This window comes from Delphinus delphis, chromosome 17 (genome assembly GCF_949987515.2).
Source record: "Delphinus delphis chromosome 17, mDelDel1.2, whole genome shotgun sequence".
NCBI lineage: Eukaryota > Metazoa > Chordata > Mammalia > Artiodactyla > Delphinidae > Delphinus > Delphinus delphis.
In genome coordinates, this window is record NC_082699.1 from 71313327 (window position 1) to 71332857 (window position 19531).

Consider the following 19531-nt stretch of genomic DNA (forward strand, 5'->3'; position numbering starts at 1 on the left):
GCACGTGGGATCTTAGCTCCCCGAACAGGGATTGAACCCACACCCACTACACTGGAAGGTGAAGTCTTAACCACTGGACTGCCAGGGAGGTCCCTCTATTTTCTATTTTTTACAAGAAAGAATTATTAATTTTGTTATCAGGAAAAAAGGTTTTCCTCCTAATTTACCAAAATAAGGTAACTGCTGAGCCAAGAAACTATTAAATCACTCAAGAGTGGAACTACCTTTTAGTGATTTTTGTCCCTATACTCCTATGAACTCATGAAATCCACCCAAAGAGAGCAGGACTTTAGCCTTCTCCTAAAATGATAGGTCTAAAAATAATACCCTGTGGAGTTAAGACTTCACATGTGAGAAATGCCAACCCTAAATCTAAGAGGAAAAATCACCAGGTTGTGAAAACAGTACAAGCACAGGCTGTGCCAGGTGCTGGGTGAGGGACCAGGGACCCAGCAGAGACCTTGCAGTGGGTGCTGCAGCCATCAAACCCACCCAAGAAGCCATGTCTAGAGCCCTGCAAAAAGGTAAGGAGCTCAGGTGTACTCTGAGACAAGGGAAAAGAATATAGGAGAAATGCTGAGTCTATCCTCAACCACCAGTTGAGACTCTACCAAGAGAGAAGAGACTCACAGTTCATCTACTGCTCCTTTAAAATGCAGATGCAAAAAAAGTAAACTCAGAGAGGTGCTGTGACTTGCCCAAGGTCACCCAGCAAGTTAGTGCCTCAGCCAGAACTAGAATGTCTGTTTCTTGGCTCCCAGTTTTCTGCTTGCTTTGGTTTGTTTGTATTTTCCCATTACACTTTGCTACTTTCAATACCAGTCAAAAGTTAGATGACTCGGTCCTTGTGTAGACTGCCACAAACCATCTCTGTGACCTTGGACAGAAGTCCAATCTCTCTTGGCCAGTCTAGAAATAAAGACATCTGCCCTACTGGCCCAAGTTGTTGAAGGTGAATTGAAATAATGGACCAGAAAGTACTTCTAAATGTTGAAAGAGATAGAAACAAAGAAAGAAAGAAGGAAGGAGGGAAAGAGGGAAGGAAGGATGGAAGGAAGGAAGGAAGGAAGGAAAGAAGGGAAAGAGAAAGGGGAAAAAAAGGAATGAGAGAGGAAGAGAAAAAGGGAATGGGTTATTATTACCAGAAATATACCTATTTTCTTTTTTTATTAGCTAAATGCCAGCTGGTCAGGGTGGTATTGATACCTGAAATAACAGAATTAACAGCATCATGACCTGGATATGCTGGTAAGCTAAACAGGTCCAAGTGCTGAATTCTACGCAAAGTAGCGAGATGATGCTAAACTGAAATGCTTCCTCGTTGTTTAGGACTTAAATTCTCATGACCTCTTGCTTCCTGTCACCACAAGCAAATACACAACTTTTAGTGCTAGAAGAAAAGGTTGGCTGTGAGAGCTCTCCCTTTGAGTGTGTGGCGGTCCTGCACAAGCTTCCCGGAAACTGTGGTTAACATTACATTTCACAGAAAGCGCCCCCGCCCGCCTCTTGCACCATGTAAAGCACCTTCTCCTCATTAGGCATAGCAGGAGCTTAATTAAGGTCCAGTTCACTGAGCGAAGGTTAGAATGCAGAATCGCGGCTCCTCTCAGACATCATCTTGTCAAACATGCAGGGTTTATAACTTTTATTTTCTGAATTCTAGTCCTAAATATTGTTCCATCAACTCTTTCTATAATTTAATTTTCACATACATGCTTCATACAATTTGTCTTATTCATGATGAAATCATCTCATTCATTTCTAATTTAGCAATGCAGTTTAAGTGACATTTTGGCAACACAGGAGTTACACAAATGCAGTCTGTTTTGAGCGGTATTAAAATACCATGTATGGTTTACCTAAAGAACATTATTTTACCAGCCAATAAACGTCCTTAGGTCCACAGTCACAAGCGCTATAGTTAAGAAGATTAAGATTGAGTTTCTAACGTGCGGGTGTGTTGTTTCGACCCTCCAGGAAACCTGATAACTTCAAATCACTGAAGAGAAGAAAAAGCCTGAAATGGTCACTACTGGATCAAGGTTTTCAGGCCAAATCCTCATCTGAAGCTTGGTCTCTAAAGACAGAATCATCTTTAAGATGAAGAACCAGATAACAGGTGACCTCCTGAGTAGAATCAAAGGTTCTTCCCTGGCCAGTACACAGTTCTGAACCTGTTTCCCTGGAGTCTTTATATAACCTGCTTCTTATCATATTTACCTTTTTTCTCATCTGAAAGTGCATCGTAGGTCGAATAGTGGCCCCCAAAAAGATGCACCCATGCCCCAGCGGCTGTGAATGTGATGTTATTTGGAAAAAGGATCTTTGTAGATGTAATTACATTAAGAATTTTGAGATGAGATCTTCCTGGGTTACCCAGGCAGGTCCTAAATCCAATGACAAGTATGCCTATAAGAGACAGAAGAGAAGGAGACACCGAGGAGAACAGAGAAGGCCGTGTGAAGACAGAAGCAGAGATTCGAGTGATGCTGTCACAAGCTAAGAAACACCTGGAGCCGCCAGAGGCTAGAAGAAGCAAAAAGGGGTTTTTCCCTAGAGCTTTTGGAGGGAGTGTGGCCTGCTGACACCTCGATTTTGGACTTCTGGCCTCCAGAGCTGTGAATACATTTCTGTTGTTTTAAACCCACCCAGTCCGTGGTAACCTGTTACGGCAGCCACAGGAAACTAATACAGGGTGAGACCCCAGATCCGGGCGAAAACAGTTTGGTGGTAAAGTCTCGTACCTGAATCAGAAAAACAGACTTGGGCAGCCTCTCTCCACAAACTACTAAAGTGTGTCTCCAAGTCTCTTACCTCTGAATCTGGCATCCGGGATTCAGCAGGGAGCACCTATTCCATGGTCCTGAGAATGGACACAGGCACTCTGCGTCAAAGCACCAAACCGTGGTTTCTATCAGCATAAAGTCTGGAAACCAGGCAGAGGAAAATGTCTGCTACCTCTGTGCCTGGGGATAAGAGATATCTAGCAGGCAGGAGACACAGAGATTAATGAAATGTAGATTGCTTTCAAGTTCCTGGTGAAGGTATAATAAAGGTCCACAGATCTGGCTTTGAAATGAGCCGTCAAATGGACAGTTATATTAGAAGGAATGTGCTTTTTCTCTGAAAAAATAGAAAAATAAATCCCTTAGCAAGAGCCCCAGGAAAGCTTATTACATTCATAAAATATTTTTCTTTCCTTTTCCGTGCTTGGTAAAGATTAAAATGAGAAGACAAATGGTACTTCATTGCTTGTTTTTATGTGTGTGAACCAAAAAAAAAAAAAAATACTGTAAAGATTCAATTAAAAAAATCAATAAAGTTTCTGAAAGAACTATGTAATCTGAAGTTCCCTGGTACAGACTCATAATTTGGAGGTGATACACAGAAGGCTTGCAGAATTACTAATTAAAGAAATTGGCTAAAAAGGAATCATACTTCCCTGAAATGGTTCTGAATCATCAAGTCTAGGGGCTGAAGAAGGGACACAAGAGATCATTTTGTCATCTCCCAAATCAAACACTAAACCAGAAAGATCCTTGCCTGTTCTTTTCCATAAGCCTCCAGAAAAGGAAAGAATTTTCTTTCTCCCTTGATAGTGTAACCAGTCGGTGAGTCACTGAGTCAATATTGAGCATTTATTTAGCACCCAGTTCGATATTAATTGGAAAGAATAAAATTGTTCTTGGCATGACTTGGGTAGGCAGGAGAGACGAGACATTCCGGGAATTCAGCTTAGTAAAAGTTCTCAAGCCTTAGTCCTTGCTGTTCCCATCTTTTATTGTTTTATTAGCCTCCGTTCCTTCGTCAGTAAAATGGGGATAAAATATTGCCCACTTCACACAGTTGAGGAGAAGATTACAAGAAAAACACGGGCTTTGAAGTCAGACAGCTTTGACCAAGATTTAGATCCTAGCTTTGCTCTTTTATTATCTGTGCCATAAGGTCACATCTCTGACTACCTCTCAGCTCAGTTTCCTCATCTGGAAAATGAATGAGCAAAGTCCTACAAAAGGCTCTTGTGAAAATCAGAGATACTTTACACAATGTGGTGCACACATATCTAATATATGAGTTACAGTTGTTAATGAAAAACGCTGCCTGCCGTATCTGTGAACAAAGGATGCTGCAGCCATCAGCCACTGCAGCCACCTCAACTGTGCACCCTGAGGGGATTCAGGATGGAGAAAAGCAGGATACTCGCCCCAGATAGTTAAGGTGCACATCAAAGGAATGATTTCAGTGAGCCCAGACTCTTGCATCTTCCCATACATAGAAAAGTGCTGAATTCATTAACTTGAGATATCTGGTTTTCTTTAATTAACAGTTATCGTTTGATGATGTGACTACCTGGTCTTTGTTGCAAAAACTGCTACCTATCCAGGCTCCCCCCTTTACCTCTTGAGAGCATTCCCTCAGAGCTACCCGAGAAGCTGTGTCCTGGGCTTAAGTCCTCAGTTTTGTCCAAATAAAACATAATTCTCAACTTTTACGTTGTGCATTTTTTTCAGTTGACAGAGTTGCTGTCGAAAGCATTTCATTAACTGAATTCTATGTAAATTGTAGGAATCGCTGGCTCCATCCAAAGCTTCCGTTGTCATCCCATGGAATTGGATGGGATTACATCCAATTGTATTGAACAGTCCCAACTTGGTTGGATACAAACATTGAGTTTTCTTGTCTCCGTTCACCACCCCCCCCCCGCCACTCCTCAGCTCTCACAACCACTGGGCACCTCAGAGCATCTTGCTGCTGGCGTCCTCCCGACCACCTGACAAAGCATCGGATGGGACAGCGGCAATCTGGCTGTGGTGCAAAAGAAACTCGCACATCTTTGGAAGCCAAACAGTGGAAGAATGAGGCAGCTGCACCACCACCCCTCTGACTGGAAGTTCTTTCCTGCTCTCTTTCGCCCGCTCTCATAGGCTCAGGCGAGATCAACAGGCTCACTGCCTAAGCAGACATCCAACCAGGGCATGAGATGTCACGTTCTTCCTCTCCTGCCAGCATCTCTGCTTCTACGAAGGTTCTCTGGAGCCCTGTACCATTTGGGGTGGGGAGAGGAGGTAGAGTGTAAACACTCCAGTCCCTTCAAGGCAAAATTCTCTTCCCCTCTGGCACTGTCTTCTAAAGGATGCTTCCTCCTGTCCACCATTTTTATTTATAGAGTGGGAAAATGATGGGGGTGGCAAGGACAATGGCAGTGTGGCAGGTCCAGTCGAGCTACTTCTTTTTATTTTTCTTTTTACCTTTTTTTTATGGAAGTATAGTTAATTTACAATGTTGTGTGAGCTACCTCTAAATACGCCTGGAAGAGATGTCCTGGCCCCAAATTCTGCTGGCACCTTAATGCTTTTCTGTCTTCCTATTTTTTCATTGTTCTTGGATTTAGGTCTTAGCCACCAATCCATTCAGGATCCTGTGATACTTGACTCACTCTTAATGCTCTCAAGAAATGTCACCTATGTCGAGTGGACCCAACCACAAGTCCTAAACATTGTGGCACTATCAATATTCTGCTTTGGAAATGGAAGAGGGATGGACATGAAGGGAAATTCATCTAAGGAGTCCTACATCTGACATGTCTATTTTTTCAAATTTTATTTTATTTTTAGCTGCATTGGGTCTTTGTTGCTATGCACGGTCCTTCTCTAGTTGAGGCTAGAGGAGGCTGCTCTTCATTGCAGTGCGCAGGCTTCTCATTGCGGTGGCTTCTCTTGTGGAGCACGGGCTCTAGGCGTGCAGGCTTCAGTAGTTGTGGCACAGAATCTCAGTAGCTGAGGCTTGCAGGCTCTAGAGCGCAGGCTCAGTAGTTGTGGCGCATGGGCTTAGTTGCTCTGCGGAATGTGGGATCTTCCCGGACCAGGGCTCAAACCCGTGTCCCCTGCATTGGCAGGCTGATTCTTAACCACTCCGTCACCAGGGGGAAGCCCAATGACTTTCTTATCTTTTACTAACGATTTTTACACCTGAAATTCCTATTTCTTATAAGGTCAATATTATAAAGCAATTTTCTTTTTTCAGCCCTGAAATAATAAGTTCAGGGCTAACCTGTATTTGGCCCCAAGTCCACAGAGACATTTAGATTCTTTCGCATTGTCTACTCTCTTTGGTCAGGTTCAACAAATTTAGGTTGAGAAGACATTTGTTGGCAATTCAATGGACTGCATGCTTTACCAAATTTTAAGTCATTAACTCTTTCTCCTAGCTTTCAAGTCCTTATCTCTTGCTCTCTGATCAAACTGCTAACAACTACTCAAGCTTTTCCTTATTTGAAGACACTTTCCTAGAACACCTCAGAAAGTTCTAGCAGCTTTAGATTTGTGCTACTATAGTACTTTGCACACAGTTGTATTAAAGCCCGTTAACCTTGATTTTTAGTTACCTGAACATGTGTCTTTCTGCCCCGACAAGAGTCTCCCTCTCTCACCGATGGAGAATGGTTGTCACGGTATACCTGTTACCTAGCATAGGCACTAGGCCTTCCAAAATATCTGTTGAGTGGCCCTCCTTATTGAAGAGAAATTCTCATCAAGAAAAATGGGAAGCCTTAGCAACATCAAAACATACTGCATTGCAATTTCTCTATCACTCTGTCACAGAAAGAAAACAGACTACTTTGATGATATTGATTCTCTACAAAGCCCTGCTGGTTTTCACCCAAAACCCTGTGCTTTTATGGCTGCTTAGAAATTGATTTCTGGTGAGATGTTCGGTGTGTTTGTTTTGCAGTATGACACGCTGATGGATCCTATCAGGCCACACTATCCTGTTTCTCCTTTTGTGAGAATGGGCTTTAAATTGCTCCTTTCACTCACTTTGATCACCTCCCCCAATCTTCATGAATCATTTACAATCATTGCTGGTGGTTGTGATATCCCAACTGGACCTTGGGGAAACTTAACCTTGCTGATTAAAACGCATCCCGCTTATGTAAAATGTAACCAGGATTTCCCCAGGCCGTACCAGCACAGTGGTTAAATCATGGTCATCCTAACACTAATAAAGTAGTATATTTCTGCTTCACAAACTCTGAGACTCCCATCTGATTCAAATTCCTCCCCACCCAGCACTCCTGCATATCACGTAGGATGTCTCAGATGTTTGCAGACGCATCCTCTGGGCTGCCATGGGGACCCACCAAGTTCCTCCTCTCCTGCTCTCCTGCTCTGATGTGTCCTATTGTTGCTGGTCATGAAACCATCATGAAGCTGCCTCATGTCCTCTGTGGTTCTGTTAACACCCACTAAAGAGTGGCATCATCTACCACTCTTCCATCTGAGAAGAAAGCCAGTGTAGCTGGATACCAGGTGGCTGAGTTCGCACCGTGTGTGAGAGTAACTCGTGACGTGAAAATGCCCAATTCCTGTGCAGCTCTGTCACGGCAGCCACAAAGCCTTAGGGACTCCACATCTTACAGTGTTTCTGCTGAAACAACTCTTTCAGGTTTTATCCTCAGTTCCCTCTCCCTAGGTTCAGGCGAGAATGTAGTAGTTTGGCCATGAGCAATAGCCATGGGCACTATTCAGAATGACCTTGCACTTCTTTACAAACCGTTGTATTCCAGACAAAACTCTGTGTCTAAACTCTGTCTTTGCTCAGGATGATATTGTCCCCAAGAGACCTCTAGTCTGTCATGACAACAGAATGCTTGTGGGTTCATTCAAGCGGCCTTTAGACATGCCCGCATATATCTGCATCATAGAATGACCATAGTTTGGGATCGAGCTCATGTCCTCCTTACATTCAATAATAGAGAACTAGCACCTACACCTGTACATTGTGTCATCCTAGTCTCCCATCCTATATGCTGCCCTGCTCGTAGATTATAGAAGACATTTTAAATTATTCTGTTTCTGGGACTGCTGTTACCTGGTCAACTCAGTTAGATTCCATAAGAGCTTATTGAGCACCTCCAACATACCAGGCATCTGCTGGCACTAAGACTGCAGAGATACGTAACACCGGAACCATCTACTCCAGGGTTTCCTAGTCTACTGGAAAGCTATAAATAAATATTTACCATGCAGACTAAGAATTTTTATGACAGGGGTTAAGTACAGGTGTCATGAGAGCGCAAAGAGAAGTGCTTTTGTTAGTTTGTGCCTCAGAGGAGGCTTCCCAAAGGGGATAATGCCCAACTGGAGTGCTGCAGGACAAAGAGGCACCCCCCACACACACCCCACCTGGATCAGGATGGAGGCTGTCGAGAGTGGGGAGAACAGTATGAACTCAGATGCTGGGGCACACAGCCTATGGTGTTCTTGGGGAAACTCCAAGTAACTGGGTATGACTGAATCATAGGTGAAGGCTTAAGGGGGGTGGTAGGAGGTTGTATCTATTTGTAGCTGCTAAGGTTTTAGGACCTTATCTTTATAATTAGTTAAATCCCCAGCTCTAGACCATCAGGACTTGTATCTTCTCTATGTGGTTTTCCAAAAGGAAACAATCCAATTACTTCGTTTGTCCAAAGGTGTAGCTCCTCCAAATAGCACAAATAGAGAGAAGGCAACATTAAATATATTAGGGTTGCCTAAACATTGCAACAAAAATCAAGTTTGCTTACTCACCTCATGGTCCAATACAGGAGACAGGGAGCTCTGTTTCACAGTCATTTATGTACACAGGCTTCATCCATCTTGTGACACAACCGTCTTCAATTATTTCCAAGAAAGAGAAAGAGAGCACAGAGGATTACACAGATGGGGGGTATATGGTTAAGTATGGCATATATCACTTTTGTACACATTCTGATGTGCATAACTCAGTCACACAGCCTCAATCTAATTGCAAGGGAAACTTGGAAATATAGTCACTCCTCAGTACCTGTAGGGGATTGGTTCTAGGACCCCCTAAGGATTCCAAATTCCACAGATGCTCAAGTCCCTTATGTGAAATGGCATGGTATTTTCATATAGCCTGTGCACAGCCTCCCGTATACTTTAAATCACCTCTAGATTCCTTATAATACCTAATACAATGTAAATGCTATGTAAATAGTTGCCAGCTTGGGAAATTCAAGTTTTGCTTTTTGGAATTTTCTAGAATTTTTTTTTCTGAATGTTTTCAAGCCACCATTTTTGTAATCCGCAGATGCAGAACCTGTGGATACAGAGGGCAGACTGTGTGGTCTTCCTCAGCACCCAAGATAAAAGTGAAATGGTTTAGGCTGAATACATAGCACTATTTCAGACACATTAAGGAAGAAAGACTAGGTCTGGCCACTGCCTTTTCTAAAATTGATCACTGACACAAGGGAGCAAAGAGAAACCACAGAGTTATTGCTGTGTTACATCTTTATATTGAACACGAGGCCCCTTCCATGTGATAAAATCAAGACGGACACACCATCATAGGCATGGAGAATAGTAGATGACAAACTTTTGTACTTTGTGCCTCGGTATTTATGTGTATGAGCTAAACATCTGAAAGAGGTCTTGCAAGCTACTAGAGAAAACTAGAAAATGGAGTATGCAACTTTCTAAGCTCAAAGAGTTTGTGAGTTTTACATAAATACCACAGCCTGAGAAATGGCCTTTCATATTTTCCCTTCTGAGTCTAGACTTTTAATACTGTTGTCAATTTTTTCCATATAAAAGATGTCAAATTCCTAAGGACACTTGACAACACCCATCTCCAAGGACTCTTCCTCATTGGACATGGTTGCAATTGAATCAAATTAAATTTGGGAGAAAAAAGTACCTTTTTATCTAGGAGCAAATATCTACCTAATGACAGAACCCATGTAACATTTACACATAGATCTAAAATATTAGCATCTTGGGGGAAGTGACAGAAAATGAAGAAGGTCATTTTGGTTCATTACATCAGATTCTTGCAAAGCTTCAGAGACTTTTGAGCTAATTCCACATTTTTTTATGTTTACCATTTCACTTCCTAGCTACATTTTGCATAGCCATATACCTTTTCTTTAAGACCCATTAAAAAATCACAAAACATCTTCTTATAAAGTATTACATTTTATACAGGAATATAAAGCAATTGAATAGTTTGTGGAAAGGCATTATATCTCAAGAAATACCTCTACAATGCTGGTTTGAGAGTGGTATTAAGACTCATCTTACAGTGGTCATTTTGTGAAGGAATTTTGAGTCCCAACATTCTTATTTTTTTCTGCCCTTCACCTTCTACCCTTTGATAATTGTAATCAGTAATATTATTATTTTGACAAACAGGTTAATACAAGTCATTTTCTTGCTGTGTTGGCACAGGGATCAAATGAGATGAATACACATAATCATTTTTGAAGTGGGAAAATGTTGCAGATGTTATATTGCTTGGTCTTGTACAGGCAGGAGTGGCCCTCTATCCACTGTCCTGTGTGCATTTCTCCAGGACAGTCTTATCTTCTTGGTCTGTGATTATCACTGTGATTATCTATCATATAGTCAGGACTCTGTGATTCACATGTTGTTTGTGGTCAGTTGGCAAGGGCAACAGTAAGAACATGGAGGACATGCACGGTAGGTGGGCTAGGCACCAATATGGCATCAAAACCAACCATACACCATCTGGAGATAGAAAAGGAGTTTTCAATATCTTCCATCTTTAGACAGGAAGACATTGCACACTTCCCAGCCAATTTTCCTACCTCAGCCCATCGGTTGACAAGGAGAATTTCACTTCTACCCCAGCTCCAGAAGTGTTGGAGAGAATACATCTGATATGGTCTATCTCTTTACTTTTTAGCCACACAGGAGGCTGCAAGATTAGAAAGAGCATCATATGTTTTAGACTATAGCTACCTAGATGCCAATAGTAGCCCCTTAACTCATCTTCCTTCTTCTACAGTTGTTTCCCTACAGTCTATTCTCAACATCCAGAAAAATCCTTTTGAAATATTAAGTTATTAAATCTTGACTCTGCTCAAATCCTCCTATAGATCCCAATTTTAGAGTTCCTTGTAATTTCTTTTTTTTAACCTTTTTTTTTTTTTTTGCCATGCCCCGTGGCATGTGGGACCTTAATTCCCTGACCAGGGATCGAACCAGCAGCCCCTGAACTGGAAGCATAGGTCTTAACAACTGGACCACCAGGGAAGTCCTTAGAGTTCCTTGTAATTTCTTACAGTAGCCTCTACAAGGCCCTCCATTGTCTGGGCCTCTGTTATGTCCCTGATCTTGTTTGCTCTCCCTTTTCTCACCACCCACGGCATCCTTGTTCTTTTTTAAATATTCCAGACCTACTCCTACTCTACAGCCTTTGGACTAGCTGTTCCCTCCATCTGAATTATTCTCCTTCAGTTAAGTGCATAGCCCAGACCCTCATCTCCTGCAGGTCTTTACTCCAATGCCACCTTCCTCATGAGCTCTACAATGACCACCCTACCCAAACTGGTACTGGTCCCCCTCAAATGTCATATTACATTACCAAGTTCTGCACTCTCTGTTTCCTGTAGCACCACCACATAACATTTTCTAAAATCTACTTCTTACCTTCATTTTTTCCCTCTCCCTGGAATATAAGCTCCTAAAGGAAAATAATTTTAGTATCTTTTATTCACTCATCTATCCTAAGCACTTAAAACTGCCTGGCACACTTGTCGAATGCAAGAATGAACTTGCAGATGCATTAATGAAAGTAAATAGGAATTTGTGGGTAATGGGAATAGCACTGAGTCAGGAAGGAGCCTGGGGAGAGAAGTGACCAGTGAGAAATGCCTGGGAGTAGAGAAGTCAAAAGATTTTAAGAACAAAGGCACATAAAATTAAATGTCCTGTTGTTTGCATCACTGCTCTTTGGCGGTGAAAAAACATGGCTGCAATTTGTGTATCTTCTTTTGAGAAACGTCTATTTAGGTCTTTTGCCCATTTTTGGATTGGGTTGTTTGTTTTTCTGATATTGAGCTGCATAAGCTGCTTATATATTTTGGAGATTAACCCTTTATCAGTTGCTTTGTTTGCAAATATTTTCTTCCATTCTGAGAGTTGCCTTTTTGTCTTGTTTATGGTTTCCTTTGTTGTGCAAAAGCTTTTAAGTTTCATTAGGTCCCATTTGTTTATTTTTGTTTCCATTTCTTTAGGAGGTGGGTCAACACATGAAAGGATGCTCAACATCACTAATCATTAGAGAAATGCAAACCAAATCAAAAGCACAAATCAAAACCACAACGAGGTATCACCTCACACCGATCAGAACGGCCATCATCACAAAATCTACAAACAACAAATGCTGGAGAGGGTGTGGAGAAAAGGGAACCCTCTTGCACGGTTGCTGGGAATGTAAATTGATACAGCCACTATGGAGAACAGTATGGAGGTTCCTTATAAAACTAGAAATAGAAATACCATACGACCCAGCAATACCACTACTGGGCATATACCCTGAGAAAACCATAATTCAAAAAGAGTCATGTACCACAATGTTCATTGCAGCTCTATTTACAATAGCCAGGACATGGAAGCAACCTAAGTTTCCATTGACAGATGAATGGATAAAGAATATGTGGCACATATATACAATGGAATATTACTCAGCCATAAAAAGAAATGAAATTGAGTTATTTGTAGTGAGGTGGATGGAAATAGAGTCTGTCATACAGAGTGAAGTAAGTCAGAAAGAGAAAAACAAATACCATATGCTAACAAATATATATGGAATCTAAGAAAAAAATTCGTCCTGATGAACCTAGGGGCAGGACAGGAATAAAGACACAGACATAGAGAATGGACTTGAGGACACGGGGAGAGGGAAGGGTAAGCTGGGACGAAGTGAGAGAGTGGGATGGACATATACACACTACCAAATGTAAAATAGATAGCTAGCGGGAAGCAGCTGCATAGCACAGGGAGATCAGCTCGGTGCTTTGTGACCACCTAGAGGGGTGGGATATGGAGGGTGGGAGGGAGATGCAGAGGGAGGAGATATGGGGATGTATGTATATGTATAGCTGATTCACTTTGTTGTACAGCAGAAACTAACACACCATTGTAAAGCAATTATACTCCAATAAAGATGTTAAAAAAAAGGCTGCAAATTCTTTAACATTCTCCCACAGAGAGGTGGGGTCTACCTTCCACCTCCTTGAAAAAGTGCAGGCTTGAGCATGGCAGCAGTGAGGCTATGCGACTTCTGGGGCTGAATCATAGAAGATCTTTCCATTTCTGACTGGTTCTCTCAAATGTTTGTTCTGGGGATATGCCCACTTGGAATCTAGCCACCATGCTGTGAGAAGCCACATGGAGAGGCCACAGGGAAGGTACCCCGGGGGACTGTCCTAGCTGGGCACATGCTTTGAATCATCCATGGGAGTGAAGATGCTTCCAGATGATGTAGCCCCCATGCCCTCACCTATTGCGTCAGCCCCAGTAGAGGCCTCAGATGCCAGGGCCTGAAGAAGCCATCTCTGAATTCGACAGTGCACTGTCCGAATTCTCCATTAAAATAAACGCCAATGAGCATAACAAAATGACTGTTGTTTTATATCACTAAGTTCCGGGTGGTTTGTTAGTCAGTAGTATAATAGTAACTGGGACAGCCTCCAGCCTCCAAAGTCACACCAATGACCTGTGTGACCGGATGCACACCTGGGGAGATTTGAGTAAGTGTGGGCAGAGAGTAATCCAACAACCACAGAAAGGGAAACTAATTTAGAGGCCAAGAGACTTCCCGGAACAAAACCTCAGACAGGAGTGAACGGGCAGGTTACACAGCTCCAGAAATTAGCAGAAATTGGGGTGGGGAAGCAGAGAACTGCCCACAGGTCGTGAGGTAGGGGCTTGAGATAACCAGTGGCAGATGACCTCACCCTGGGCGGGGGCAGGAAAGTTGAGGGCCTTTGTATATTAATGCTGAGTATATTTTAGTTCTCAACTAGGACCCAAAGTATAGAATGTCACGTGATGACCCCAATACTCTAGAACTGGGTCTACCAGTGGACCTTCTGTCTCACAGTGGGAATCTGGGATTCCTTCCCATTCTTCTCTCTCCCTTTCTTCTCTCTCCCTTTCCCCCCACTTCTCCTCCTGGGGAAAAAAGTATCCAAGTGAGCATCTGTGGACCCAGCTCTGTGGGTCTGGGTTACAGCAACTCCACTTAGCAGCTATGAACTCCTAGGCAGCTTATTCCACTTTTCTGAAACTGTTTTCCACATTGGTAAGTGGGGATCGTACTAGTAGCTATTTTATGGGACTGTTCTGAGGCTGACGAGTTAACATATGGAAAGTACTTTAAGCAAGGGCACACAGTAATTCCTCAATGAATAGTGGCTAGTCACCTCATCACTGATCAAATTCTGCTAAACATGCTTCTTCTTTTTTTTTAAGAAAAAACTAGTTGTGATTTTTATTTTATGATGCCAAAATAAAACAGGATTATTTCACAGTTAGAAAACACATCTTAACAAAAAAAACTATAAAACACATGTCTCAAGTGTGAGGGTGGTGTATAATGAGAGAGTGAAAATGAGTTCTCCATATACTCACGTTGTTGTAGAGTCCTTCAGAACCAGCAGTACAGAGGGTAGTACATTTTTTAGGATTATGTGAGCTTAGCCCTGAGAATATGGAACTATTTAAAGCAAAGTTCCAAAGTGTGACATGTCAAATGCTCCCTAAATTCACCAAATGAGTGCTTCAAGTATAGAAATTATCTCAACATGATCATTTCAACTCTCCCTTATATTGGAAAACCAGAACTAAAGGTTTTAAAAAGCTATTCATGTCTGTTTCCAATCATTAGACTCTTTTTATTGTAAAATGAAAAGAAAACTTAAAATATTCATAAAGACTACTTTACACACAGCATGCTTTTTTTATGGTATAATATTATATTCTATGGGAATGTATTATACCAGGATCATCATCAGTAATGATATAGGAAGAGTTAAGATTGTGTTTATGACCATAATTTTCAAGATCAGAAGTCAAAAATTCCCAGTGGAACGAAATGATTTGGCCAGGGCCGTCTCCTGAGTCTGTAACCAGGGGAAGACAGTATTTTGTTTCCACAAAGCCAGTCTTCCAATTAACCTTTAGGAAGTAAGCCTTCCTGTAATACTTTTTTTTTCTTTTTTTTTTTTTTACATCTTTACTGGAGTATAATTGCTTTACAATGGTGTGTTAGTTTCTACTTTATAACAAAGTGAATCAGCTGTACATATATCACCATATCTCCTCCCTCTTGCGTCTCCCTCCTACCCTCCCTATCCCAGCCCTCTAGGTGGACACAAAGCACTGAGCTGATCTCCCTGTGCTATGCGGCTGCTTCCCGCTAGCTATCTATTTTACGTTTGGTAGTGTATATATGTCCATGCCACTCTCTCACTTCGTCCCAGCTTACCATTTCCCCTCCCTGTGTCCTCAAGTCCACTCTCTGCGTCTGCGTCTTTATTCCTGTCCTGCCCCTAGGTTCTTCAGAACCGTTTTTTTTTTTTTTTTTTAGATTCCACATATATGTGTTAGCACACAGTATTTGTTTTTCTCTTTCTGACTTACTTCACTCTGTATGACAAACTCTATTTCCATCCACCTCACTACAAATAACTCAATTTCGTTTCTTTTTATGGTTGAGTAATATTCCATTGTATATATGTGCCACATATTCTTTATCCATTCATCTGTCAATGGACACTTAGGTTGCTTCCATGTCCTGACTATTGTAAATAGTGCTGCAATGAACATTGTGGTACATGACGCTTTTTGAATTATGGTTTTCTCAGGGTATATGCCCAGTAGTGGGATTGCTGGGTCGTATGGTTTTTCTATTTCCAGTTTTTTAAGGAACCTTCATACTGTTCCCCATAATGGCTATATCAATTTACATTCCTACCAACCGTGGAGGAGGGTTCCCTTTTCTCCACACCCTCTCCATCATTTATTGTTTGTAGATTTTTTCATGATGGCCATTCTGACTGGTGTGAGGTGATACCTCACTGTAGTTTTGATTTGCATTCCTCTAATGATTAGTGATGTTGAGCATCCTTTCATGAGTTCATTGGCAATCTGTATATCTTCTTTAGAGAAATGTCTATTTAGGTTTTCTGCCCATTTTTGGATTGGATTGTTTTTTTGATATTGAGCTGCATGAGCTGATTGTAGATTTTGGAGATTAATCCTTTGTCACTTGCTTCGCTTGCAAATATTTTCTCCCATTCTGAGGGTTGTCTTTTCATCTCGTTTATGGTTTCCTTTGCTGTGCAAAAGCTTTGAAGTTTCATAGGTCCCATTTGTTTATTTTTGTTTTTATTTCCATTTCTCTAGGAGGTGGGTTAAAAAGGATCTTGCTGTGATGTATGTCAGAGTGTTCTGCCTATGCTTTCCTCTAAGAGTTTTATAGTGTATGGCCTTCCATGTAGGTCTTTAATCCATTTTGAGTTTATTTTTGTGTATGGTGTTAAGGAGTGTTCTAATTTCATTCTTTCACATGTAGCTTTTCAGTTTTCCTAGCACCACTTATTGAAGAGATTGTCTTTTTTCCATTGTATGTTCTTGCCTCGTTTATCAAAGATAAAGTGACCATATGTGTGTGGGGTTTTCTCTGGATTTTCTATCCTGTTCCATTGATCAATATTTCTGTTTTTGTGCCAGTATCATACTGTCTTGATTATTGTAGCTTTGTAGTATAGTCTGAAGTCCAAGAGCCTGATTCCTCCAGCTGTGTTTTTCTTTCTCAAGATTGCTTTGGTTATTCAGGGTCTTTTGTGTTTCCATTAAAATTGTGAAAAATTTTTTTCTAGTTCTGTGAATAATGCCATTGGTAGTTTGATAGGGATAGCATTGAATCTGTAGATTGCTTTGGGTAATAGAGTCATTTTCACAATGTTGATTCTTCCAATCCAAGAACATGGTATATCTCTCCACCTATTTGTATCATCTTTAATTTATTTCATCAGTGTCTTATAATTTTCTGCATACAGGTCTTTTGTTTCCTTAGGTAGGTTTATTCCCAGGTATTTTATTCTTTTTGTTGCAATGGTAAATGGGAGTGTTTCCTTAATTTCTCTTTCAGATTTTTCATCCTTAGTGTATAGGAATGCCAGAGATTTCTGTGCCTTACTTTTGTATCCTGCTACTCTACCAAATGCATTGATTAGCTCTAGTAGTTTTCTGGTAGCATCTTTAGGATTCTCTATGCATAGTACTATGTCATCTGCAAAGAGTGACATCTTTACTTCTTCTTTTCTGATTTGGATTCCTTTTATTTCTTTTTCTTCTCTGATTGCTGTGGCTAAAACTTCCAAAACTATGTTGAATAATAGTGGTGAGAGTGGGCAACCTTGTCTTGTTCCTGATCTTAGTGGAAATGGTTTCAGTTTTTCACCATTGAGAATGATGTTGGTTGTGGGTTTGTCATATATGGCCTTTATTATGTTGAGGTAAGTTCCCTCTATGCCTATTTTCTGGAGGGTTTTTATCATAAATCGGTGTTGAATTTTGTCAAAAGCTTTCTCTGCATCTATTGAGATTATCATATGCTTTTAATCCTTCAGTTTGTTAATATGGTGTATCACACTGATTGATTTGCGTATATTGAAGAATCCTTGCAGTCCTGGGATAAACCCCACTTGATCATGGTGTATGATCCTTTTAATGTGCTGCTGGATTCCGTTTGCTAGTATTCTGTTGAGGATTTTTGCATCTATGTTCATCAGTTATATTGGCCTGTAGTTTTCTTTTTTCTATGACATCTTTGTCGGGTTTTGGTATCAGGGTGATGGTGGCCTCGTAGAATGAGTTTGGGAGTGTTCCTCCTGCTGCTATATTTTGGAAGAGTTTGAGAAGGATAGGTGTTAGCTGTTCTATGAATGTTTGATAGAATTCACCTTGAAGCCATCTGGTCCTGGGCTTTTGTTTGTTGGAAGATTTTTAATCACAGTTTCAATTTCAGTGCTTGTGATTGGTCTGTTTATATTTTCTATTTCTTCCTAGTTCAGTACCAGAAGGTTGTGCTTTTCTAAGAATTTGTCCATTTCTTCCAGGTTGTCCATTTTATTGGCATATAGTTGCTTGTAGTAATCTCTCATGATCCTTTGTATTTCTGCAGTGTCAGTTGTTCCTTCTCCCTTTTCACTTCTAATTCTATTGATTTGAGGCTTTTCCCTTTTTTTCTTGATGAATCTGGCTAATGGTCTATCAATTTTGTTTATCTTCTCAAAGCACCAGGTTTTAGTTTTATTGATCTTTGCTGTCATGTCCTTCATTTCTTTTTCATTTATTTCTGATCTGATCTTTATGATTTCTTTCCTTCTGCTAACTCTGGGGGTTTTTTGTTCTTTTTCTAAATGCTTTAGGTGTAAGGTTAAGTTGTTTATTTGAGATTTTTCTTGTTTCTTGAGCTAGGACTGTATTGCTACAAACTTCCTTCCTAGAACTGCTTTTGCTGCATCCCATAGGTTTGGGGTCATCGTGTTTTCATTCTCATTTGTTTCTAGGTATTTCTTGATTTCCTTTTTGATTTCTTCAGTAATCTCTTGGTTATTTAGTAATGTATTCTTTAACCTCCATGTGTTTGTATTTTTTACAGATTTTTTCCTGTAATTGATATCTAGTCTCATAGCGTTGTGGTTGGAAAAGATATTTGATACAATTTCAATTTTCTTAAATTTACCAAGGCTTGATTTGTGACCCAAGATATGATCTATCCTGGAGAATGTTCCATGAGCACTTGAGAAGAAAGTGTATTCTGTTGTGTTTGGATGGAATGTCGGATAAATATCAATTAAGTCCATCTTATTTAATGTATCATTTAAAGCTTGTGTTTCCTTATTTATTTTCATTTTGGATGATCTGTCCATTGGTGAAAGTGGGGTGTTAAAGTCCCCCACTACTATTGTGCTACTGTCAATTTCTCCTTTTATGGCTGCTAACATATGCCTTATATATTGAGGTGTTCCTATATTGGGTACATAAATATTTACAATTGTTTTAACTTCTTCTTGGATTGATCCCTTGATCATTATGCAGTGTCCTTCTTTGTCTCCTATAATAGTCTCCCCCTCTGCCACCCGCAGTCTCCGCCCGCGAAGGGGCTTCCTAGTGTGTGGAAACGTTTCCTCCTTCACAGCTCCCTCCCACTGGTGCAGGTCCCGTCCCTATTCTTTGTCTCTGTTTTTTCTTTTTTCTTTTGCCCTACCCAGGTACGTGGGGAGTTTCTTGCCTTTCGGGAAGTCTGAGGTCTTCTGCCGGTGTTCAGTAGGTGTTCTGTAGGAGTTGTTCCACATGTAGATGTATTTCTGATGTATCTGTGGGGAGGAAGGTGATCTCCACATCTTACTCCTCTGCCATCTTGAAGGTCTGCCAACATGCTTCTTAATAATCTATTTTCCAGCTTTACTGAGGTATACTCGACAAATAAAGATTGTATGTATTTAGGGTGTACAACATGGTGATGTTTAACATGCATATGTATTGTATTGGGAAACGATCACAATCAAGTGAATTAACAGGTGTATCACCTCATATAGCTATAAGATGAATAAGTTCTGGGGATGTAATATATGACGTGTTGACTATAGTTAATAATGCTGTATTATATACTTACAAGTAGATCTTACGTATTCTCACTATACACA